The sequence below is a fragment of the Chiloscyllium plagiosum genome, unplaced genomic scaffold (genome assembly GCF_037043375.1).
Source record: "Chiloscyllium plagiosum isolate Xiang-an unplaced genomic scaffold, Cpla_swu_hap1 HiC_scaffold_18, whole genome shotgun sequence".
NCBI lineage: Eukaryota > Metazoa > Chordata > Chondrichthyes > Orectolobiformes > Hemiscylliidae > Chiloscyllium > Chiloscyllium plagiosum.
The window spans coordinates 46,206,281-46,233,546 of NW_028270156.1; the positions used below are offsets into that span (position 1 = coordinate 46,206,281).

A 27,266-nucleotide genomic window follows, 5' to 3' on the forward strand; every position below is an offset into this window, starting at 1 on the left:
CTTTTCTGAATCAACACTCTCCCTTTTTGAATAATTGGCAGTTTCCCAATCTTCTGGGGCTTCTCCCAAATCAAAGGATTTTTGGAAGATTGTTAGCAATGCAACCGCCGTCTCTATAGCTACTTGCTCTAAATCCCTAGATATATCCCATCAGGTCCAGAGGACTTATCAATCTTCAGCTTCATGAAATTCTCTTGTACATTTTCTCCAGTATTATTGTATTAATTTCTCCCTCATTTTTTCTGGTCATCTTTGGTTTACTTTTAAAACTTTCCCAATCCTTAGTTTGCCACTGACTTTTGCCATAATGTATGTTTTTCTTTTAATTTCATAAAAAATTATTACAGTAAAAGTTCAAATCATGAAACTTTATCTTCAGTTCTTTCTGTCAGTCATTGGAAAATTAATCTATATTCAAAAGTTGTTGATTTTCATGGGGATAACAGACTGCATGGAAATTTTCAGCAACATTCTTCAGATGCCAGTATTCTGTTCACTATTTTTTAATGAGCTGGGCTTGATTATATAGCCATAATTTCAAAGATTGTGAATGATATCAAACTTTAAAAATGTAATAGTAGTCTTTAGGACAGCAGGAATAGGTGAAATGGGCAGATGCATGACAGATGTCTTCGGGGTACATCTCCAGTTGCTTCACCAACGTCATTCCTTCTATAAAGTCAGAGGTAGAAATATTTGCTGATGATTGCACAATGTTCAGCACCATTTGCAACACCTCAAATACTGAAGTAGTCCATATTCAAATGAATTGAGTTGACCATCTCCAACAAGAGAATCTAACCATTGCTCCTTCACATTCAATTTACCATCACTGAAACCTCCACTACTAATATCCTGGAGGCTACCATTGGCAGAAACTGAATTTGACTAGCTTTATAAATACCGTGGCTACAAGAACAAGTCATAGGCGAGGAATCCTGCATCAAGAAATTCACTTCTAGCTCCCCAAAACCTGCCCACCATCTACAAGACTACAAGTCAGAGGTGTGATGGCATACTCCCTATTTGTCTGGATGAATTCAGATTCAAGATGCTTGATACCACCCAGGACAAAGCAGTTGCTTGATAACCACTATATCCACAAACATTCACTTTCTCTGCTACTCAGTAGGTGCATACCTATTGCTCATTTGTGCATGCCACCTATAGGCACATTGCGTAAATTCACCAAGGTGTATATGACAGCATTCCAAGCCATAACCACCTCCATCTAGAAGGACAATGGCAGCAGGCATAGAAGCAGAACCATCCCGCAAGTTCCTCTCCAAACTATTCACAATCCTAATTTGGAATTAATTATATTGTATTCCTTCAGCGTCACTGGGTCCAAATTTTAATGTTCTCTCAAAGGGTATTGTGGTGTGCTGACACCAAATGGCCTGCAGTGGTTCAAGAAAGCAGCTCACCAGCACCATCTCAAGGCCAACTGAGCATGGTCAATAAATACTGACACTGCCAGTGCCATCCACTTCCCATAAGTGATTTTTAAAAAAATTATGAAGTATGAAATGACACATTTTGCGAGGAAATGAGAGTAAAGGCTATATGAATGAAATAATTTTATAGGGATGTAGAAAGAAAGATCTGAGGGTGCACATACAAAATCTGCGAAAGTGGCAGAAGAGCTGAGAACTCTTTTTAAAAGGCATATGGGACCCCTACCTTTAACAGTAAATGAATAGTGTACAAAAGCAATATGTTATGCTGACCCTTTACATCAGGTATTGCACTCAGTTTTCAGTATCACACCTTAAGAGAAATGCAAAGTTTTAAAGAGCTCTGTTTCATTAATGAGCTTGAGCGTCAGTAGCAAGTTCGACATTTATTGCTGATTCCTAATTGCTACTGAAGTGACTGTAGCCTCTTTTTTTAAACCATTGTAGGTCCATCTTCAATATGTTCATCAACGGTGCTGTTATGAAGAGTTTTGACTCAGTATCAATAACAGTTCCAAATCAGGGGGGAATGTAATTGGAGGGGAGCTTCAAAGTTATGGTGTTCTCAAAAATCTGGTTACTTTGTTCATCCAGGTGGTAGAGATGTTGGCTTTAGAAGGAACCATGGTGAATTGCTGCAGTACATTTTTCAAATAATACATATTAGATTTAACTTTAGATTAGATTACTTACAGTGTGGAAACAGGCCCTTCGGCCCAACAAGTCCACACCAACCCACCGAAACGCAACCCACCCAGACGCATTCCCCTACATTTAGCCCTTCACCTAACACTACGGGCAATTTAGCATGGCCAATTCACCTAACCTGCACATTTTTTTTGGACTGTGGGAGGAAACCAGAGCACCTGGAGGAAACCCACGCAGACAGGAGGAGAATGTGCAAACTCCACACAGTCAGTCGCCTGAGGCGGGAATTGAACCCGGGTCTCTGGTGCTGTGAGGCAGCAGTGTTAACCACTATGCCACCCACTGCCACTGCCACTGTCTGTCAGTAGTGGAGGAAATGAACATTTAAGGAGGTTGGGGTATAATTTAAAAAGTTGTTGTGTTCTTTTGAGCTGCTTGATTGTCTGAAACACAGTCATTCAAGCATGTGGAAAGTATTCAACTCCTGACTTGCGCTTTGCAGATTATAAGAGAGTGAATTTGGGGATTCAAGTAGTTGGACATATGCCACAGAATTCTCATGTTTGATTTGCTCATGTAGCAACAGTATTTAAAATGTCAATTTCAATAACTTTTCAGGTCAATGGTGTTACGAGACAGGTAAACCCCCCTGCTTAATTTAAAACCAGCAACACAAAAAAGATTTATATCCTGCTGTAATCTCTGAAAGTTCAAGAGACCAAGAACTATCCCAAAGATCAATATTTAAAGAAAAAATTAACAACTTTATTTTTTAAAGTATAACAGAGAATAATTAACTAACAACTATTTACAACTCCTTCCTCTAACCTATCTTTTACCTTCCCTATCTACAATACTAGTCCAATAAACCCTCAATTAGAATTTACCAAAAATTCAAATTTCAAAACCAGGCAGCTGTCAAATCTTTTCTTGACATCTTCCTCCATAGATTTTCTTCTCATTAGGAATTTCTGTTTCACAGGTCATTGATCGATAAAGGTACCTTTAAGAGAGCTATTTTTCAGGCAGTCTGTACATGCTGTTGGTCTTTTGGCAGTTCTTCCCCAACTATTCAATTTTTCCCCATCTTATACCCCCAAAGCATCGGATTGTGTCATTGGCTTTTAATATTGTCAATATACTAAATTCAAACTTGATTGGAGTTTGGTATTTTTCAGGGGGTAATTTAAAGTGATTGGCCTAATACAAATTTGTGTTTTTTATCTCCAGGCAATCAGCAACAGTAGCTGCTGGACCAAAAGGTTACATTGTATCTTGTTCAGAACACTTGGTGCTGTCAGGTAGTTTTGCTAGCTTTTAACTTTCTTAAGGGTACAGTACAACCACATCCTCATAACACCTTCCCCTTAAGAAAAAGTGAACCATCATAATGAAAATATAGCTTCATTCCTTTCTTTAAATGCATTACCTAACTTACAGATAACTTTTTAAGAAATATATTTTTACTGAAAAATAGATTTTTTTAATATTACAAATACAAAACAATACAATTCAAAACAATACAAAGAAAGAACACCAAAAAAAAGTAAAAGACCCAAACCCGCCCTCATGTACAAATGTATAAATATGTATTGAAAAAAAAATAAAAAACTCCAACTAACTACTTAACTAAATAAATAACTAATAATAAACTAATAAATAATAATAACACAGCTCAGCCAAACAAAACACTCACTCTCGACTTTTGAGAGCATTAGTTTTCACATATGAATATGTTCGCAGTTCCCCCTCTGGATATTGGACTTGCAAAGTACAATCGTTACAACTATATAAAAGGCCTTATTAGTGTGGCAGACAAATCTGTGTCCAGGTATTCTAAAAAGGGCCGCAATGTCTTGTAGAAATTCTCAGTTTTGTGGTGTACCATACTTGTAAGAAAATCCAAGGGGATATGCTCCATAACAATCTTCCACCAACCCGACAGGCCTGGGAGACTTTCGAACATCCAACCTAACAAGATATTCATTCTTGTGCAGTAAGTGAGGATGTTGAAAAGTTTTTTCCTTATGTGCATTGACAGAGAACACACTGGGCAGGCCAAGAAGAAGGGTCCTTCTCCACTCTTACACCCAAAATCCCCTCCATAGCGTTCCAGTATATTTGACACCTATCACAGGACCAGAGACAATAGGTAAGAGTGCCTGTACCAACCTCGCACTTGGGACATGTTGAAGGTACTCCTGGTTTAAACTTTGACAAATGATCTGGAGCCAAGTGGACCCTGTGGAGAATCTTCAACTGTAAAGTATGGGTCCTATTGCAAATTGATATCTTTCTTGCATTTTCCAAATATCTTCTCATGCCTTTGAGGAGAACCTCAAAGCCTAGCTCTCTCCCACAACCTGCAGAGTCGATTAAACTTATCTGAGGGGGAGCCCACCCCAATTGATATTATAAAGTGCTGACAGGAAGTGTAGTCTCAGCACTGAGCATCCTTCTCTCTATGTCAAGATTTGTAGGTATCAATCAAACGTGTCGTCTTTTTTTGAATAAAATCCCTATCTTGAAAAAAACGAAAGAGGTCCTTGTTAGTTAGCTCATATTTCTATGTTAACTGATCAAAGGACATCACTGTGTCTCCCTCAAATAAATCACCCATGCACCCCTAACTGCTCGATGTTTGAATCCTGAATCTATCATACCCGATTGAAAACGAGAGGTGTAAGAGAAAATGTTTTGTCAATATTGCCTTCCCTCTGCCAAATTGCCCTCCATGCTTTAAGAGTACTGATAACTATTGGGTGATCGCAATATTCCCTAACTCTCTGCCTGAGAGGTTTCAATATCTAAACATATTGAAAGAGGGTCCTCACAAGCCCAATTACTCACATAAGATTGAAGAGAGCTTAGTTGATAGTTTTTAATGTCCGGAAGATCCACTCCCCCGGAGGAGGAAATTGCGGTCTAGGTAATTTAATAAGGGGCCACTTGCGATGTCAAATAAATGAGCTGAACCAGCCGTTCAGTCTCCTGAAATTTTGCTTATTGAAAATCGGGGGAGCACCTTGCAGGATGACAATAAACGGGAGAGAATACTCATCTTAATAAGCGCTATCTGACCTAACCACGAGATCAGAAGTGCCTCCCATCTTTGAAGATCTTGTTTGATTTAATTGAACAAAATTAGCTTTAAACAACCGATCAAGAACTGGAGTGATGAATATGCCCAAATACACAAAACCCCGCTGTGACCACTTAATGGGAATCGATATTTGCCTTAAAGAGCTAGCTCCTTCGTAAGACCACCCACAGGCACAGCCTCTGATTTTGCAAAATTAATCTTGAACCCCAAAAAGGTGCCAAACATGCTGATGCATTATCAGGCAAGGCACCGAAACTGCTGGGTTTGACAAAGAGGACATCGTCCGTGTACAACGAAATCTTATGTAATTTTGACCCCACGTCTGGAGTCGATATATTAGGATCACTATGAATGGCCTCCCCAATGGTTCAATCACCAATGTGAAAAGCAATGGCGAAAGGGGACAGCCCTGTCGGCTGCCCCTAAAAATGTTAAAATCGTTTGATCGTACCTGATTGGTGATGACCACCACGACAGGGTCACTGTAGAGAACCTTTACCCATCTTATAAAGGCTTCGCCCAATCCAAATCTCTCCAGAGTATAAAAAAGGTACGGCCACTCAACTCAGTCAAATGCCTTCTCTGCATCTAGAAAAACCAACAAACCCTGTTTTGACTGTTATTGACATGATTGAATTACATTAAGTAGCCTGCTAACATTATTGCGGCCCCTAATGAAGCCCGTTTGGTCCTCTTTAACAATAGACAGTAACACAGTCTCCAGCCTTAAAGCAAGAGTCTTAGAGAGGATTTTGAAATCCACATTTAAGAGTGAAATGGGCCTGTACGAAGCACAGTCCACTGGGACCTTCCTTTTTTTAAGAATAAATGAAATATTGGCCTCTCTTGGAGATGGCAGGAGACAATCATGGCTGTATGAGTCATTGAAAGTGTTGAGCATTGGGCCTGACAATATGCTTATAAATTGCTTACAAAATTAACTGGGAAGTCCATCAGGACCGAGAGCCTTTCCACTCTGAAGCTGTTTCACAATCTCCTGCACCTCTTGCTCTGATAAGGGGGCATTGAGAAAAGACTCTTGTTCAGGGGTCACACCCCGGAGCTCCTGATCCTTGAAAAAGACTCCATCTTGGCCTGCCCCTACTCACAACCCTTAGATTGGTATAACTTAGAGTAAAATCTCTGGAATGCCACATTACAATCTTTTTGGGATCACATGTTAGGTCCCCACACACTTCCCTAATCAACATAATGGCTTGAGGGGCACTTCTTTTCCTGGCAAGATATGCTAGATACTTGCCTGGCTTGTCACCATGCTCATATAACCTATGCTTTGCGAAAGTAAGCTCCTTCTTTGCTGTCTGCAAAAACACAGAATTCAATGCAGACTGTAGCAATGTAATCCTCTGTAGCTTGACCAATGAGGGCCTGTCAAAGTAAGCCTTCTCGGCTGTCTTCGAGGAGATGTTGCTGCTCGCCTTTCTGCCGTTTCCTACTGGCAGATGAAGAAATAACTAAGCCACTAGCACAGGCTTTGGCAGTTTCCCAAAGGATGGACGGGCTACTAACCGAGCCTGAGTTAATATCTAGGAATGCCCTAAATTCCCTAGAAAGGTACTCCACAAACTTATTATCCTTAAGGCTAAAAGGATCCATTCGCCAGCGCCTCAGGCCCACTATAGTGTCCTTAATCTTAACACACAGGTACACTGGAGCGTGATTGGAGATGGTAATATTACCAATCATACAGGATGCCACCAAGTCCAGGGTTGCCACCGGGGGTCAGAAAAAAATCAATCTTGGTGTGATATCTACGTGGATTGGAAAAAAATGTTAAATCCCTGCCTGTAGGGTGCAGACGCCTCTAGACATCCACCGACCCTAACTCCATACACAGATCCACTAATTGTTTAGTTTATACAGAGGATATCAGGGAGCCTTTGGGCAATCTGTCTGCTGTGGGATCCACGAGACAATAAAATCTCCCCCTATAATGGTATGCCGGGACTCAAGACTGATCAATTTGGAGAATGCATCTACCAGAAATTTGAGGGGATGGGCCAGAGAGCAATAAACATTTAAAACTCCATATTCTTCCCCGTTTATCAGGGCTTTGAGAATTACAAATCTCTTTTGTGTGTCTTTAACACACTCGAGTAACTTGAATGGTAAATTCCTCCTCATCAATATAGCCACACCCCTACTTCTGGTCTCAAAGGATGAAAAGTAAACCCCATCAAAGCTAATCTGCTGTAGTTTCAGATGCTCCCTGTCATCCAAGTGTGTCTCCTGTAACAAAGTAATATCCACCGTTTTCTTTCTAAGACTTGAAAGTACCTTCTTCCTCTTAATTGGTGAGTGACTCCCCTTGATGTTTCAGAAACATCATTTAATCAAATCATTAGCCATAACCTTCTGCAGTAACATTTAGATTCCAGAGAGGAGGAACTCAAATTATAAACTGCCGACCTTAGTGTTGCAAGATCCATCGAACATAAAAACTGAATAAACTAAAACTACTACAGTTAACAAACCTATAAAACCGTCAAAGATTACATACAATGAAAATCAAAAAACAAACCAACATATAAAGCGCCAACTGCGCTGCATAGGGGAACTCACCCCCTGCCCAAAGAGGTCATCTACACATCCTGCAACCCACCTTCCCATCCCGCTGCCAATACTGTAGCCTAGGCACTTAAATACCTGAACTGGGCATAAACTGCCCATAAGTAGCTCTAGCCATCCCAAACATTTTCCCTCCTCCTAGCTAGAGCTGCACTGCAAACACAAGCAGAAAAGAAATAAAAATACACCATAAAATAACAATATGAATAAAGAAACTTTGAAAAAAAAGGGTAAGCACCCCACCCATCCTTTAATATAACTTAACTTAGAAATTGAAAGTACATATCTCAACCACTGCTAAACATAGTTTAGACCAGATTATTATCAATAAAAAAAAGGAAAGGAAAGCCCCGAACCCCGGACTTGCTTTTTTCTTAAAGAGCAACAATACTACAATTTGTACATAGTAAATTGTTCAGGATTAAGTTAGTTTGTCCACAAAGTCTCTTGCCTTCTCCGAAGTGTCAAAGACTTGTACAGATCCATCTCAGGTGATCTGAAGCATCATCGGAGAGTACTGGATCCTGAGCTCCGTCAGTCTTCTCTTGATGCTGTCATAGGATTTTCTTTTCTGGATCACCGCCACTAACAAGTCCTGGAAGAACATGATCTTAGAGCCCTTGTAAACTAGGGCCTTCGGATCCATCCCCTGAATTCTGGAAGCTTCCCCGATTCTCTCCTTATCTCTGTAATGATGAAACTGCACTAAGATAGGACGAGGACGATGATCCAGACCTGATCTCCGCGCCGTGACCCGGTGAGCCCTCTCAATCTTCAAGCCTCTCATTCCAGCCTCCAAGTTAAGGAATTTTGGCAACCAGTCCTCAATAAATTCTGCTGGCTGCTCACCTTCCTTACTCTCCGACAGACCGATGATCTGAATATGTTTTCTCCTGTCCCTGTCATCAACTTGGTCAAGCAACTTACGGACCTGTGACTCCAGGGTTTGGATCCTATCTTTGGAGGAACCAGTATTAGCTTCCACCACTGCGAATCTGTGTTCCAACTTATCTGTCCTTTTCTCTAGGTCTCTCAGCTGCTGTTCATGCTTCTGCAGCACGATAAAGATCAGGGCCAGCTTCTCCTCTATCTGCTTACCCAACACCTCATGAAATATTACGAGGTCCTTCACCAGGGCCTGGTAGGATATTGGGTCTGAGGATCCTGCAGGCTGGGCCGCGGGCCTGGCCTTAGACGCTCCTCCTCCCTTCTTCGGCATACCTGGATGGTGAGGACCAAGATAAGTTGATTTTTTACAGCTTCCTGGGATTCCATGACCTTCCCAGAGTCCCAGGATATCGCAATGGTCTGCGTTGGGCTTGTACTGCGGTACGGAGCTCTGCTACGTGATCTACCTAGATCACTGCCATCTTGGATCCCCCACAGATTAATATAAGTTCACCTTAACTTCTTCCCATATACCTATATATAAAACATCAAATAAAATACAAATCTCACCGAAATTTTATCAGATAAATACGCGATAACCCATCTGTGGTTACGTTCTTATGACCAGTAACATGTACAATTTTTAAATTAAAAGTCTGTAACATAAGACTCCAACAAAATAGTCTCATATTCTTGTCTTTAAAGCATCTAAAGAATGTAAGAGGATTGTGAACCGTCTCTGACACAATGTTTGTGACATACACATTAAAATGTTGTAAGGCCACTATTAAACTCAATCGTTCTTTTTCGATTATGGAGTATTTTCTCTGGTGGGTGTTGATCTTCTTTGAAAAGTAACCAACTGGCAGTTCAATCCCATCCTCATCTTCCTGTAGGAGTACATCTCCAACTCCTATGTCACTTGCTTCGATGGTGACTTTAAAAGGTTTTGAAAAGTTTGAAGTAGCTCACACTGGTTTGGTGGTTAATATTGATTTTAAATGGTTGAATGCCTCCTAGCATTGTTCTGTTCACTGTACCTTTGTGTTCTTCTTTAGCAAATTGATTAAAGGTGCCACGACACTGCTGAAGTTTGGAACAAACATCTGATAGAATCAGCTGAGTCCCAAGAATCGAAGCACCTCTTCCTTCAAGGTTAGTCATGGAAATTCCTCAAAGGCCTCCGTCTTTGTGTTCCGTGGGGTCAACCTTCGAGGGCTGATATTATGCCCCAGGAACATCACCTCTACTTTTGCAAATTCAGTTTTATTTATCTCCAGTTTTGCTTCTTGTAGTTGTTCAAGGAGCTCTGCAAACTGTACCATGTGTTCTTTCCAGGACTTAGAAAGATCACAACATTGTCCAAATAGACAGCACAGTTCGTCAACCCAGCCATAACTGTGTTCACGAGTCTTTGGAATGTGACAGGTCGGTTCTTCATTCCAAATGGCATCACTCTAAACAGATATAGCCCACTTGGGGGTACAAACGTGGATATTTCTTTTGCCATCTCTGATAATGGTACCTGCCAGTAACCATGCATTAAGTCCAATTTGGTGATGTAACTGGCTTGTCCGAATTTCTTGATACAGTTCTCCAATCTAGGAATTGGATATGAGTCCGATTTTGTAATGGCATTGACTTTCCGATAATCCACACAGAATTGTTGAGTCCCATCTGGTTTGGGAACTAAGATGATCGGTGAACTCCACTCATTCTGGCTTGGTTCGATGATGTCCTCGTCAAGCATGACCTCCACCTATATCTGGATCGTCTGGCTTTGAAAGGATTAAGCTGATAGGGGTGTTGTCTTATCGAAGCAGTAATCCCTACGTTTACTTCATGTACAATAGCATTAGTCCACCCAATCTGGTTCTTAGATATGTCATTATACAGCAGTAACAAATCTTTCAATTGCGTTCCATGCTCCTGAGACAGATAGGACTTCTTCATTTTTTAATCTGTTTTGAGGCACATCAAAATCCACATCATCTGGATTTGAATCCTTACTCTGCAGGTCAGTAATTAACACCAGTTCGTTCTCTCTGATATAATACAGTTTCAACATGTTCACATGCCATACTCAATACCTTTTCTTTCTATCAGGCATCTTTAATAGATAGTTCACCTGACTCAACTTTTTCTCATTTTCATAGGGACCACTAAACCTGGCCTTGAAGGGATCGCCCATCACTAGTAACAGTACTAGTACTCGGGAAAACATCCATGTCTCAGAGCTTTTATCTGCCACCTGCTTCATTCTATACGGTGCCCTCTTTAGGAGATGTTTAGCTAACTCACCTATTCTACTTAATCTCTCCCTCACCTCAAATACATAATCCAAATGTGAGATCTCCTACTTTGGTCTTTTCAATTTTTCTTTAATTAATATTAAAGAACCTCTCACTTCATTCCCGAATATTAACTCGAAGAGAGTGAACTGAGTAGATTTGTTTGGGGTATCATCTAATGGCAAACAATATGAATGGGATACCTTTATCCCAATTATTCAGGTAATCCTGACAGTATGCTCTCAACATGGTCTTCCAGATCTGATACCACCTTTCTAAAGCTCTCTGGGATTCAGGATAGTATGCACTAGATTTAAAGTGCTATGTACCTAAACTATCTATTAGCTCTTTAAATATCCAAGCAGTTAAATTTGACCTTTGGTCCGACTGAGTCTCTCTGGGTAGACCTACCACCCTTTTTGCCTTGATACTCCATAATGGAATTGCCTCCGGACATCTGGTAGACACATCCATTATGGTTAACAAGTACTGGTTCCCACTTTTAGTTCTCGGGAGGGGAGGTATACAGTCAATTATAACTCACATGAAAGGTTCTTCACATGCAGGAATTGGCAACAGAGGCGCTGGCTTTATTACCGCCTGTGGCTTACCTACCATTTGACATGTATGACACATTTGGCAAAAGTTAGCCACATCCTTGTGCATTCCAGGCCAATAAAAATGTTTTTGTACCTTACCCTGAGCCTTTCGTACCCCTAGGTGACCTCCTACAGGTAGTTCATGTGCTACCATACAACACCTCCTGTCTGTATGCAACCAGCAACACAATCAAACGCACTTTGGCCCATTTCTCCTCTGCACACCTGCTGTGTTCACCATTTCCGCCTTAGGATTCTATCTTTCAGATAATAACCCTCCATAATATTCTCTGCCTCCTTTTTGGAGTATGCACCCACATATATATCTTTTATTGTCTTGTCTTGCTGTTGCATGTTCCTTAGCCTTTCAGGACTAAACACTTCTGTCTGACCCTCTGCCTGTTCAGGTTTTTCCTGCACTGTTATGTCAAACAGGTGTCCGCTAACTGAACCTCAACTCCTTCATCTTTCTCTTTACTTTTTGCTTCTTGCTGTGACTTATGTTTGTGGAGTCTGGTTACCACAGGCTGGGAGAATACCAGGACATTTCTGTTTTAACTCCTCAGTTTCTTGGTCTTCCTTGAGCTTCTCCACAACAAGGAGTGCCACTCTCACCTTGGATCCTGCCAAATCATTCCCAAGAACAAACTGAATTCCTGGAACTGACACTGTCAATCACTCCCACTATAACTTCTCCACTCTTAAGTTGGCACTCCAACCTGGTCTTACAGAGGGGAACGCAACGTTTCTGTCCATCTATCCCACAAATTACCACAGTCTTGGGTAACAGATCAGAAAGATTGCATATTTGCTTATCCCTTACTACCAGTGACTGGTTAGATCCTGTATATCTCAAAATTATAACTTCTTGTCCTTCTCCCCCTGTTCTTTCTGAGTAAACTTTATCCACAGAGGAAAGTTCTTTGTAGAGATCAGGTACTAACTCCATATCCAGCCCCTGCCTAGGCTGTTCACTCTCCTGCAGCTCCTTGGATCTTGTTGGGGTCTCCTTTACTACCTTCACTAATGCCATTGGCTTAGCTTTTTTTACCACATCTTTTCCCACAGTGCCTTTCTTTAACGGTCAGCACTGTGATTTTACTTGGCCCACCTTCTGGCAGTGAAAACACCTTTTTCCAGTGCCCTTCTGAAACCACCGGCACTGTAATTTTCTGTGTCCCACTCCATTACAATGAAAATACCTGAAGCCTTTTAACTTTCCACCCTCTTGGGCTTCTTTATCCTGTGATAAACTCTTACCACTGTTCTCTACTCTTTATTTCGTAGTGTAGGATCTCCTCTTCTCCCAACTTCTATCCATCACAGGATGAAATTCTGGCCGGAAGCTTGTCTTATGCACCAACATGTATTCATCTGCTAATTCTGCTGCCCTTCTCACTTCCTGAACTTTCTGTTCCTCTGCATGAATTCTTACCATCTCTGTAAGTGAGTTTTTAAACTCCTCCAGCAGAATAATCTCTCATATGGTCTTATCTATTTTTAAAGCACGCATCCATCTATTAAAATGACTATGTTTAATTCTTTTGAACTCAACATAAGGTTGACCTGGTTCCTTCTTTATGTTTCTGAACTGCTATCTACATGTTTCTGGTGCCAATTCATAAGCACTTAAAATATCTTGTTTAATCTCTTCATAATCTCTTGACTCCTGAACTGACAGTGTGGCAAATACTTCCCAGCACTGCCTACCAGTTTAGTTTGAACTAGCATTACCCACAAATCCTCGGACTACTCCATCTGCCAAGCCAATTTTTCAATGAAATAAAGAAGGCTTCAACACCTTTCTCATCGAAATGTGGCAACATTTTGACATATTTGTACATAAGACTACTTTCTCTTTTAATCTCCATCCTGTTAACTTGACTTTGCTGATTAAGTCGTAACTTCTCAAGTTCAAATTCTCTCTCTTTTTGCTCAGCTAAGAACCTTCTTTCTTTTTTCTTTCTTTTTCCTTTCTGTCTTTGCTCAGCTAAGACCCTTCTCTCTCTTTTTCCTTCTCTCTCCCTTTATCCTCTAACTCCATTTTCCTCAATTGTAATTTACGTTTTCTACCTCTAATGCACATGTCTGTTTCTTTGTCATACCTAAGTGTTTGATTAATGCCTTACAATTTCAGCTTTACTTCTGTTCTTGGTTAAACCCAAATCTAACTTATTTTCTAATTCTAAAAGTATGGCCTTTTTCTTTCCTTCTAAGCTTTCTTGGCAAATCTGAGAATCATCTTCAAATTCCAGAACCCCTTTAGCAATATTAAGAGCCATTTCTTTCACTTTTGATTTAACCAACCACAAGTCACCGAAATTAAACAAATTGTCTCACCTATGTTTTACTTAAAGATCTAGGACACTAACCTGCAAGTGTTTAAATCTGCTAGGTTATTTTATATCCCCAAATGTATTCAAATCTGTCTAAACCAGTTCAAATCACAAATCCAAGACACAACTGTTCAAATCGCAGACTAAAGCCCCCTAAGCCGTTCAAATCCCGGATGAGCCCCCAAACTGTTACAACACGGGCAAACCCCCCCCCCCCGCTTAATTTAAAAACCTGCAACACAGAAAAGATTTATCCTGTGCAGTAATCTGTGAAAATTCGAGAGGCCATAGACTCTGCCAAAGGTCACTATTTAAAGTAAAAATTAACAAGTTTATTCCTTAAAGTATAACAGAGAATAATTAACAACTATTTACAACATCTTTCTCTAACCTATCTTTTACCTTCCCCTTCTACAATAATAATCCGATAAAACCCCCAATTAAATTTGCCAAAAATGCAAATTTCAAAATAGGCAGCTGTCAAATCTTCTTTTGGTATCTTCCTCCGTAGATTTTCTTTTTCTTCGGGATTTCTGTTCCACAGGTCACTGATTGATAAAGGTACCTTTAAGAGAGCTTTTTTTTAGGCAGTCTGTACATGCTGGTGGCTTGGCAGTTCTCCCCCAACTGTTCAATTTTTCCCTGTCTTATACCCCCAAAGCATTGGATTGTGTCATTGTCTTTTAATATTGTCAATATACTAAATTCAAATTTGATTGGAGTTTGATATTTTTCAGGGTATAATTTAAGTTGATTGGCCTAAATTGAATTTCTGTTTTGTCTCCAGGCAACCAGCAACACTAAGTGCTGGACCAAAAGGTTACATTGTATCTTGTTCAGAACACTTGGTGCTGTCAGGTAGTTCTGCTAGCTTTTAACTCTCCTTAAAGTTACAGTATACTCACATCTTCATGACAATGGATAGTCCCAGATTGTTAACCGTGGCAGATTCAGTGACATTAACACCACAATATTAAGGTGAGATGGTTAGATTTTCTCTTTTTGGTGGTGGCCATTGCATAGGGTTTGTGTAGAATAAGTGTTAATTGTGAGTTATTGGTCGAAGCCTGAGCAGTGCTCAAATTTTCCTGCATGCAGATATCAATTTCTGAAGCATTGTAAGTGATTTTGAACAAGTACAATCAATGGACATACAAATCTGAACTAATATTGAGGAAGGCATTGAAGAAGCTGTTGAAGATATCTCAGCCCAGAACACTCCCTCAGTGATACTGCGGCTGAGATGTTGACCTCCAAGATCCATGCCCATCTTACTCTCTCCTGAATATGCTTTCAACTGTGAAGAGTTGCCCCAATTTTCATATTCTTCAATTTTGCTACAGTCCTTGATGGCACACTTCAGTCAAATGAGGTCTTTACACCTAGGCAATTCACTTAGCTCACCTGTGGAATTCTTTTTGATCTGTATTTGGATCAGGGCTGTAATGATGCCAAAGCCAAGTTTCCCGAGTGGAACACAAACTGAGAAGCAACAAGCAAGTTATTACCAAGTAAATGCCGTGTAATAGCATTGATGGCAATGTTATGACTCCAATTGACAATAATACTGAACAAGTTATCTCAGTGAAAACAGGCTTGACAGATCAGAAGTTTACTAGGAACTCATGATTTGGAGATGCCGGCGTTGGACTGGGTGTACAAAGTTAAAAAATCACAAAACACCAGGTTACACTCCAACAGGTTTAATTGGAAGCACTGGCTTTCAAAGTGTTGCTCCTTCATCAGGTTGCCCACAACCACCTGATGAAGGAGCAGCGCTCCAAAATCTAGTGCTTCTGATTAAACCTGTTGGGCTATAACCTGGTGTTGTGTGATTTTTAACTAGGAACTCAGTTGGTCTGGTAACATTTGTGAAGAGAGAAAGAGAATATCGAGTGTTCTGTCAAAGGTTCAACAGACCAGAAACATTAATTTTGATTTCTGCATCTGTGGAGAGAAATCAGAATTCATGTTTCTGGTCTGGTGACCCTTTTTCAGAACACTTGATATTAACTCGCTTCTCTCTCCACTAATGCTGCTGGGGTTTTCCAGCTCACAGTGATTTCTCCAGAACCGACAGAGCTTGGAAGAGTGATAGTTGTGTTGTTTGCCAGTGCATCATCTCTCACCCTGAACATCGATTCTGCCCTTCCACTCACATTTAGTTAGAATAAAAAAAAAGCCCTGCAGATGTGGATGTAGAAATGAAAACAAAACAGAAATAGGTGGAAATCTGAAGAGGGGTCACTGAGCCCAAAACGTTAACACTGTTTCGCTCCCCACACATACTGCCTGACCTACTGTGCTTCACACCTAACTTTTCTGGCCTGCTTTCGCCACCTCTCACAGGCCTTCTCATTTCGCCACCATTTCAGCAAAGAATGTGTGGGGGGAGGGAATGAAGAACATCACGCGTTCTGATTGGACATCACTATCACGTGCCCCACTGCGGGACACCCCCAGCTGATTGGTCTGTCACCGGGTGAAGGCGTGGTGTGGTCGGAAGGTTTGTTTGATTCAGGAGGGGCAGTTGTTGAATGATTGACAGATGCGGCGCAGAGGGTGTTGGGATTGTCAAAACAAGCCGCATCCGTCGGTTCGAAGATTTGACCTGTACAGGCGGAGGCGCCATCTTGGAAAGTAGGGCTTGTTGCCGTAATTTCCCGCCGAGATCTACACATACAGAACGTATTTTTAAGTCAAAGTAAATAGTTTATATCACCGCGCTCTTTTTACTTTGTTCACAACAATACTTTCTCTTCGTTTTAATAAGTTCGAATGATAGATATATGAAACCGCTGGGTACGTATCGCTATAATGTTTTCTGTGTATTTTGTTTCAGAGATAAGGAAGAAGGGAGTTTGCATTGCGGCCTGGCCCTTTTACTGTGTATCTTACCTCCTGTAAATGGCAAAGTAGAGGAGGTAGTTGCTATCTCATTAGTGTTCCCCACCCCCTCCCGCCCTTCTATTGGGGAAACCTAATAGACGAGCTCTCGTATAAATCGTGTTAATTGATTTTTCTTAAAGTATCTATTCGATCTGTTTTTTAATACGTTTCTCGGAAAAGTATAGATTGATTCATTTGAGTTGTTTTCGGAGGGAAGGTTGAGATTGTCAAGACATGCTTGTGACAGTAGCACGGGTTTAACACCGTATAATGTTTACAGTTAATTCAATAACTAGCTTTAATTGCGTAGCCTTGAATTATATATTACTTTTCAAGTTATACCCATTTTAATTGAAGGATCTTTTTGTTTTCTGAGATTATAACTAGTTTTGCACTTAGGAAACCTTTAACCTTTCAAGTGTGCGTGATGATGTGAAATGCACGATTTAGGATATTCGATTATAGAGTCATAAAGTTATACAGTTTGGAAACAGACCTTTCAGTCCAACTTGTCTGCACTCCCAGATATCCTAATCTGTCCTATTCTTATTTGCTAATCATGAGGCTGGAAGAACACAATAAGCCAGGCAGCATTAGGAGATGAAGTCAACATTTTGGGTCTCACCCTTCAGGGTTGTGGATAGGGTGGAGGGTTATGGGTGGGGAGAATGGTGGAGTAGTGATAGGTGTATGCAGGTAGAGTGTTCGGTCTAGTTGGTTGATGGGAGGAATGAATCAGTTTGGTGGCTAGAAGGAAGGGTTAGTCAGAGGAATCAAAGGGGATGGGATGGATAGGGAGTTGGACGTGGGAAAGGAGGTTATTTGAACTTGGAGAACTCAACGTTGAGTCCTCTGGGTTGTTGGCTGCCCAAGCGGACGATGAGGTATTGCTCCTCCACTCTGTGGTCTGATTTGCTGTCGTAATGGAGGCGGCCAAGGATGGTCATGTCTGAGAGGGAATGGGAAGGGGAATTGAAATGGATGGTGACTAGGAGGTCAGGTTGGCTCTTGCAGGTCCGGCTGAGATATTCAGCGAAACGTGGCCCCAGTTTATGTTTTGTCTTACTGATGTAGAGAAGACCACATTGGGAGTACAGTATTCAGTAAACTAGGTTGGGAAGCCTACAGTCTGGAGGACTCAACGCGTGAGTTTTTCAGTTTCAAATAACCTCCCTTCCCATTCCCGACTCTCTTTCCAGGCCCTCCACCTCCTTTCCATTTCACTTGCCGACCCTTCTTTCTAGTCATCAACTGGATTCGTTCCTCCCATGACCATCCAAACAGTATCCTTTACCTGTGTTCACCTATCGCTAGTTTACCACTCTGCCCCTCTCCCCACCCATAACACTCCCTACTGTGCAGCTCCCTTTACCCCCACCCCCAGTCCTGAAGAATGGTTATACCTGAAACATTGACTTCTCCACCTCCTGACGCTGACTGGCTTGCTGTGTTCTTCCAGCCTCCTGCTTGTCTACTTTGGATTCCAGTGTCTGCAGTTTTTTTAGTCCCTAACTAAGCTAGTCCCATTTGCCATCATTTGGCCCATACCCCTCTAAACACGTCTTATTCATATACCCATCCAGATGCCTTTTAAACATTATAATTTTACCAGCCTCCACCACTTCCTCTGGCATACACACACCACCCTCTGCGTAAAAAAAGTTACTTCTCAGGGCCTTTTTAAATCTTTTCCCTTTCAGCTTAAACTTATGCTCTCTAGTTTGGGACTCCCCCACACTAGGCAAAGACTCTGGCTATTCATCCTATTCATGACCCCATGATTTAATAAACCTCTATAAGATCAACCCTCTGCCTCTGACGTTCTAGAGGAAAAAAGCCCCAGCTTATTCAGCCTCTCCCTGTCACTCAAACTCTCCAGTCCTGGCAACATCCTTGTAAATTGTTTCTGCACACTGTCAGATTTAACAACATGCTTCCTATAGAAGGGCAACCAGAATTGTACACCATATTCTAAAAGTGGCTTCACCAATGTCCTGCAGAGTCGCAACATGACATCTCAACTTCTAAACTCAATGTTCTGATCAGTGAAGACAAGTGTGCCAAATGTCATCATCTTCATCCTGTCTACCTGTGACTCCATTTTCAAGGAACTATGCACCTGTACACTAGATCTTTGTTTGGTGACACATCCCAGGATTCTACCATTAAATGTATTAAGTCCTCCTCTGATTTGCCTTACCAAAATACAACACCTCACATATATCTAAATTAAACTCCCATCTGCCATTCATCTGCCTATTTGAGTTGATTTAGATTTGCTCTGTTAAACTTACAATTTAGGATTTTGAATGGAGAAGGGTTGCTAGACACAATGTTAACTCTGCTTCTTTCTCCAGCGATGCTGCTGGACCTGCTGAGTTTCTCCAGCACTTTTTGTTTGTGCTTGTAATGCATGTTCAGTAGTCACCATTATGCAATTTTATCTATTAAACTAAGGCTTCTGTACTGAATTGGTAACTTATTCAAAACGAAATGTAGATTAGGAATGTGTAATTAAATTGACATTGACTCATTGACAAAAATAAGATTTAAGACTCATCATAATTTTGTGGTAGAACATCTTAGAGGCATTCATTATTACTACAATCAGAAACTTGCATCATACCTAATGTTCTGGGGAAATAAATTAATAATTAAGCAAATGCTTAAATTTAATACATTTAATATGAGAGACATCCTGGATTTAGACTGTGGTTTGTGCCATGTTTATGCTTCTAAAATTCAGCGTCAAATTCCTAGTGAAGACTAGCTAGCGCCAAAGCAGTTCTGACAGTCTGTAGAGACCCACCCATAATGTTGTGATCTCTATGTTACATGTTGGGTCTGGTATGAATCATAACATGGTTACAGTCTAGAAAGAGGCTATTTGTCCTGTCAAGTCTGTGCCAATTCTCTGCAAGTGCAGTTTAGCTAGTCTTATTTACTGACCTTTCCTCATAGCCTTTTTTTTCTTCTTTAGGTGCTTTATCCAACTCCTTTTTGAAAACCAATTTTGAATATCTCCTCCACCCTTTCGCATAATGCAGATCACAACCACTTGTTTTCAAGAAATGCTTTTCCTCATTGGATTTTGAACCAGGGCTACATCAATATTTTGGGCTATGTTTTCATTAGGTTATTGAATTTAACTTTTCTACACCCCTGTTTCACTCCCCTTGCCATAAATCATATGTTGAGGTTTGACTGGGTTAAAATCCATCTGGGAGAAAGTGAGGACTGCAGATGCTGGAGATCAGAGCTAAAAATGTGTTGCTGGAAAAGCGCAGCAGGTCAGGCAGCATCCAAGGAGCAGGAGAATCGACGTTCCGGGCATGAGCCCTTCTTCAGGAAAGCCATTCCTGAAGAAGGGCTCATGCCCAAAATGTCGATTCTCCTGCTCCTTGGATGCTGCCTGACCTGCTGCGCTTTTCCAGCAACACATTTTCAGTTAAAATCCATCTGTTAAACTTTTAAACTGAGACTAGAATGTAGACATTATGTGATGTATTCTTTTGCAGTCTGAGTGCTCACTACAATCTGGCATGGCATAAAAAAATGTAGAATACTTCTTATTAGCATTTCTGGGAGAGGTATTGTGAGGGGATCTGACTTGAGCAAACCTTTTAATTGCATTGCTGTAAAAGCCACCTGTGATAAATGAAGCACTGGATCTTGCATCACAGTTAACCTTTAAGATCTCTTGCAGCTTTTTGCCTTAATGGCAATAATGCATTATGGTTAGAGCTGATTTCTACAAAATTTAACAAGGAAAGAGTAACCTATGAACTTGTGGTTTTAATTTCAGCTATGAGTTGAGTTGCTCACCCCTTGTGGTTTATTTGCTGCAGTTTAACGCACGTTTGTTTTCTTAAAGCAATTCAATATATTATATATGTGTGAAATTGTAACCTGTCTGATTTTATAGGTTTTAAGTATTATTCTAGGAACAATTTTCAATTGTACATCCCCAACTTTTTCATGTAAAAAGTTGGCTTTCATCTGGTATAGCATTCTGATTCTTCTGTTCTGACCAATTGTAGTAAACAAAACTTCCATCTCCTCCAAATTATGAATTGGGTGAAAACAAACTCACTGACCTTTGGACTTGCAATTTTATTGTAGTGATTTTCAACATGTCATATCTCAGTTACGACACCACTTTTGGGCAAATTAAAACATGTTTTTATTTAAAAAAAGCAAAATACTTCAGCTGTCAGAAGTCTGAAATAAAACAGAAAATGTTGGAGAAACTCAGATGCTACATAATCTGGGGAGAGATACAGAATTAACATTTTAAATTCAAAGATACTGTGATATCAGCTCTGAAGAAGAGTAATGTTTCTGGCTGCACAGATGCTGTCAGATTTGCTAGGTTCCTCCAACAGTTTCAGTTTTTATTTCAGATTTTTCAAAACTCCTTTCTGAATTTCTATATTTGAATGTAGTAAGAGAGACATTTCAGGCACTTATTGTTCACCTGTTTAGAGAATGTGTGTTTGTAAACAGTTGTTTACAATATTGTACTCTTGCTACTCCTACACATGAATATCATGTTCAATAAATTATTTTAGAACTATTTTAATTCTGCTATAAACAATTGCAATTTGAATTGGTTGTTTGGATCTCCCAATCTTTGGATTAGTTTATTATTTAATAGAACTAGTTTTCTAGCGACTGAAGTTCAACAACACTACAAATGGAATTCAATCCAGATAAATGTTAGGTGATGCACTTGGGCAGGACAGAAGGAATACATGATGAATGGTAGGTTACTGGGAAACACCAAGGATCAGAGATCTTTGTCTGCATGGCTGTTGGTTCCTTACGGTACAGGGATGGGTAGATAAAGCACTTAAGGCAGCATATAGGAAAACTTGTCTTCATATGCTAGAACTGTACTAAACTTTGGTTAGGCTGCAACTAGAATATTGTGTGCAGCTCTGGAATTCTCATTATAGGAGGGATGTTTTGCCTGGAGAGGGTAGAGAGGCGATTTACATGTAGTCTGGGCTGGAAAGTTTGTTATGAAGAGATATTGGACAGACAGGGATTGTTTCCCTTAGAACAGAGGAAATTGAGAGGGGACCTGATTGAGATTATAAAATTACAATGGGAACTTTCCCCTTGGTGGAGGAATCAACAACTGGGGCATAGATGTAAGGCAAGAGGTTTTGAGGGGATATGAGGGTGGGAAATGAGTGTGGTGAAAAACTGGAATTCAATACAATATCAACTGTTAGAAAATAGGAATACAACCTTTTAGGTGCTTGTTCTGGGCTGGCACAGACTTGCCTAAGCTGTGGCACTTAACTGGCTAAAGGGTCTTTTTTGAGCTGTAGACCTCTGAGTCTATATACTGATCATAGTCATGAATGCACCAGTTTACTTATGCTCACTTGATTTGCAGCTTCATCCTGAATTATTTTAATACTGAAATGGCATGAACCAAAGCTAATGATAATTAACATTTGGAAATTTTGGTTGTCAAAACATGAATCCACAAATTTGTCTTTACATCATATGGAGGGTTAAGTTGAAAGGGTGTAAAGCTTTAAGGTTGTTTTCATTCTATTTCCTTTCCATTCCCCAAAATCCTTAATTTCATGCTAAAACCAATTGTTAGTGCTGGGAGAATAGGACATGAGAGCATAAGTAGACGATTCAGCCCATCGAACCTGACTGGTTGAACACTTTGCCTTTAGTTATTGTCACCCTTTATGCCATTGATAATCAAAAATTTATCAACCAGTTCTATATACTCTGTGCCTGAGCTTCCACTATCCTTGATGGTAGACAATTCCAAAGATTTACCACCCTCTGATTAAGAACATATCACCTCAGCTTGGTCCTAATTGGAATCAGTCTTGCTATTAAATTCTGTCTCCTGTTATAGACTTCGAAACTAAGGGAGACATCTTACCTGCTTTAACCCTGTCTATCCCTTTAACTATTTTGTAGTCTTCCATGAGATTACCTCTCATTCTTCAAAATTTTAGAGACTATAGGCTCAGTTTGTCTAATGACTCCTCATATGACATTGGTGGGGCTAAGTGTGTCATGATTGAATAAGATTGCTAAGGATAGTATCTATTTTCTAAACAGCATGTTCAGTGATATTATTGCATACCTCTGGAGCAGGTGGGACTTGAAACGAGGCCTCTTGGCTCAGCTCAGAAGTAGGAAATTGTGCTGCAGCTGGTGGTGAGGAGGCACAGCTCAGTGGTCAACACCGCTGCCTCACATTGCCAGGGACCCTAGTTTGATTCTAGCCTTGGGTGACTGCCTTTGTTTGAAGTTTGCATGTTCTACCCGCATCTGTGTGAGTTTCCACCGTGTGCTCCGGTTTCCTCCCACAGTCCAAAGATGTGCAAATTAGGTGGATCAGTCACAGTAAATTTCCCCATAGTGTGCAGGCAAAGTAGGTTAGCCATGCTAAATGCAGGGTTACAAGGATAGTATAGGATGCTGAGTCTAGGAGGTTTGGTGGAGACTTGATGCACTGAATGGCTTCTTTCTGCACTAGAGATTCAGTGGAAATCAAATGTCACTATTATATACTAAATGCTATTATCTGTAATATTTTTATTATTTATTTCAGCCAAATGACTCTGGTTCCAAAATACTGCATGTATGGAATGGGCGAGTAAGGTTTACAGAGAGCTGTGTATTTATAAATAAAATAAAGAAACTAATCCTTGGAGTGTTTTGCATAACTTGAGATGGAGACTCCTTATTCTGTATTTGTTTTGCTGCCAACCTTAATGTTGCTCAATCCTAACTAATATTTCTGAAAGTTTACCAATTGATTGAATTTTACACTTGAGCGAAAATTGTTATTTGAAAGAAGAGTGTTTCTGTATTCTCAATTTGTTGTCCTCCTGTTCAATGGAATTTTAAAGGAAATGAAAGAACATTTTTAACCAAGATGACATTGGCTTCATTAGTTAGTTACTAGCCACATGGGTATGACAGTTAGCATTTTTAGTAATTTGAGCATTAAATGTTGATATCATTTGATTAATTTACTGTCATGTGTATTTTGCCTTTGGGATTGCAATTTTGATGTTCATTACACTATATTTACTAAAATGTAAGCAGTAAGAACAAGTATCTTGATTAGTGAATGATTTACTGCATTGGCTAATGGATGGTAGAGCTTTTAAATATGCACAAAATACATTCACTGTACAAGTGAAGAAGGTTATCTCAGTACAATGGAATCTTGATCACATGGGCTAATGGGCAGAGGAATGGCAGATGTAGTTTAATTTAGATAAATGTGAGGTGCTGCATTTTGGAAAGGAAAATTACAGCAGGATGTGTAATTATGTCCTGGGGAGTATTTCTGAACAAAGCGACCCTGGAGTGCAGGTTCATAGCTCCTTAAAGTGGAGTCGCAGGTAGATAGGATAGTGAAGAAGGCGTTTGGTATGCTTTTATTGGTCAGAGTATTGCGTACAGGAGTTGGGAGGTCAGGTTGCGGCTGTACAGGACATTGGTTAGGCCACTTTTAGAAAATTGTGTGCAATTCTGTTCTCTCCTATCGGAAGGATCTTGTGAAACTTGAAAGGGTTCAGAAAGGATTTACAAGGATGTTGCCAGGGTTGGTGGATTTGAGCTATAGGGAGAGGTTGAATAGGCTGGGGGCTGTTTTCCCTGGAGCATCAGAACAGAGGGGTGACCCTATAGAGGTTTATAAAATCTTGAGAGGCATGGATAGGGCAAATAAACAAGGTCTTTTTCCTGGGATGGAGGAGTCTCGAACAAAAGGACATAGGTTTAGGGTGAAAGGGCAAAGATTTAAAAGGGATGTAAGAGGCAACGTTTTCACACATAGGGTGTTGCGTATATGGAATGAGCTGCCAGAGGAAGTGGTGTAGGCTGGTACAATTATAACATTCAAAAGACATCTGGAAGGGTATGTGAATAGGAAGGGTTTAGAGGGATATGGGCCAAGTGCTGGCAAGTGGGAATAGATTAGTTTAGGATATCTGGTCAGCATGGACAAGTTAGACCGAAGGATCTGTTTCCGAGCTTTCCTTCTCAATGACTCTATCTGTAAAGATAGAAGCTGTATTTTATTGAAAACATTAATGTATATCACTAGGTACAGGTCACTACTTTAATGACTTCTGTTGGATGTCATTGAACTAGAAAACGCACTAACACCAACTAGGTAATTGTACACCTTTTATATTTATATTTAATGTCTTCGCAAAAAACAAATTTCTCAGTATTAGAATATTTCACTGTTAGTTCTGAAGTTAAGCTCCTGGCCTTTTATTGTCAAGTGTGTTGCTTCATCAGGAAGGGCTTATTCCCGAAACATTGATTCTTCTGCTCCTCAGATGCTGCCTGACCTGCTGTTCTTTTCCAGCAACACACTCTCGCCTCCAGCATCTGCAGTCTTCACTTCTTCCTCCTGACTTTTTGTGCCAAATTTCTCTTGAAAAAATGCAATTGTCAACAAGTTTGAAGAAGTCAACTTTATTCATGCCACCTGTACTCTAATTACGTAAGGAAATTCTGCTGCTTACTTTGTTTTAATCAATCTGTAATACAAAATACTGACACATAGTTGATTACGCTGAATCCATTTATTTGTTTAAAATATGGATCCGATGACTGACAGATTTGCTGGGCCAGTGTGTGGAAAATTTATTGATTTGTTTTCAAATATAAAGTGAAACTTTTTACCAGTAGCAGGGTTCTCGTTTTATAAAAGTTCACCTGTCTACTTAAGTGACCTTGATGCGATTTGAGTGAAAAATCATTCTTTATGTCGAGTAGTTCAAAATTAATCCAACTCTGTGTACTCTGCTTGTAGAATTTGATCTCTGGGAATCTAATGAACATATGGAAGAATGGAAAATTGATTGTTTTAAAATTGTTTTGTTGTTCTGCTTGTGTAATAATCTCTCTCTTTTGAACTTTATTTACAAATAGAAAAGGTGTGCAATTTTCTTTGTGCATTTTTAAAGTCAATTTAGTTTTGTTGGCCCAACAATGGTTCAAATGTGACTACAAGATTACAAATAGACTGGTCTAATCCTAAACTCTCTTCATGAAGAAGGTTAGAGTTCATAGCTAAGGAAACAGAGTTTGGAAGAGTGACAGATTATGATGCTCCGTCTTCTCAATGTTTAAAATCCACATATTTGCCTATTTAGATGGTTATCTATGCTGTATCTTCTTATGTGCCTGAGTTTCATTTTTTCTATAAGACTGAAAGTGCCTTGGGAAGCTTTATTGTATGGTACATCCCTGCAAGTTGTTATATTGACCATGGAAAAGATGCCATGCTGATTTATAGGAGAATGGTACAGGGCAAAAATGATTTTAGGAGAACAGCTTATATATACTTCTATTCTATTGGCCATGTTTTGTAGTTAGTGATAAAGTGGCAGTTCTCACTGTTGACTTATAGAATGCACACAGCACAGCTTTTCAGCTCACGCTGACTGTTATGACATTTTGAAGGGGCAGTTCATCTTGCACCACTCCCTGGCCTTCTCCCCATTGTGCAGGTCATTCGTTCTTTTCAGATAATAACCAAATTTAGTCTTTAGTGCTTCAGTTGAACCTGCTTCCAGTACACACTCTGGGACAGTTCATTCCAAATCCTTGCCACTTGCTACGTGAGGAAGATTTTCCTCATGTTGACATTGATTCTTTTGTTGTCCCATAATCTCTTCCCTCCCCTCCCCCCACCCCCATTCCAATATTGTTAAATGGCTCAACATAATGACTGCTTTTCTACCTTCTATTCCCGATGAAGGGCTTTTGCCCGAAACGTCGATTTTCCTGCTCCTCGCATGCTGCTTCATCTGCTGTGCTTTTCCAGCACCACTCTAATCTAGACTCCGGTTTCCAGCATCTGCAGTCCTTGTTTTTACCTGCTTTTGCACCTTGTTAATCCATTACCCTTGCCTCTAGAGCCCCATTGTTAACTGTAAGTTCTTATCTGATCTGAGTCATGCTCAGCTGAACTTCTTGTTTCACAAAACTCCGAACTTAACTCTTTCCCTACCTGCTTATACCCTATACACATTCTCACTTTTGCTAATTATCTTAAGTCTATCCCTATTATACTGGATTGTACCTCAATAAACAGTTTCTCCCTATCTACTTCGTCCAGACCAATCATTGTTTTGAGTACCTCATCAGATCTCATCTCAACCTTTTCCAAAAGAATGCAGTCCCAACTTCTCCTATCTATGTAAGTGAGTACATCTCTAGAACTATTCACATGAATCTTTTACATACCTTTCCTAGATGTAATGCCCAGAACTGGACACACTATTCAGTTGAGGCCAAACCAATGGTTTATTTGAGTTCATCATAATGTCTTTGATTTTTGTACTGTATGCTTAATTGACGCTTGGGATGCGGTTTGTTTAAATGCTCTCTCCACTTGTTCTGCTATTTTTAGTGACTTTTGTACATGACCTCCAGCTCTGTTACTT

At 40.1% G+C, this 27,266-nt stretch overlaps 1 protein-coding gene across 10 annotated transcripts in view; it reads left to right on the plus strand.

Annotated features, from left to right (window-relative positions):
* Positions 1–16,515: 16,515 nt before the first annotated feature.
* ppp6r3 (protein phosphatase 6, regulatory subunit 3) overlaps positions 16,516–27,266 on the plus strand; it is a 135,103-nt gene continuing 124,352 nt past the window's right edge. For 3 of the 10 annotated variants that reach the window (XM_087996584.1, XM_087996585.1, XM_087996581.1), the window contains exon 1: positions 16,516–16,713. The gene's annotated coding sequence lies outside the window, so the exon portion shown is untranslated. Of the gene's footprint in view, positions 16,714–25,148; positions 25,316–27,266 lie in introns of all 10 variants that reach the window. The other 7 variants (XM_087996578.1, XM_087996586.1, XM_087996583.1 and 4 more) reach the window with 5 other exon arrangements.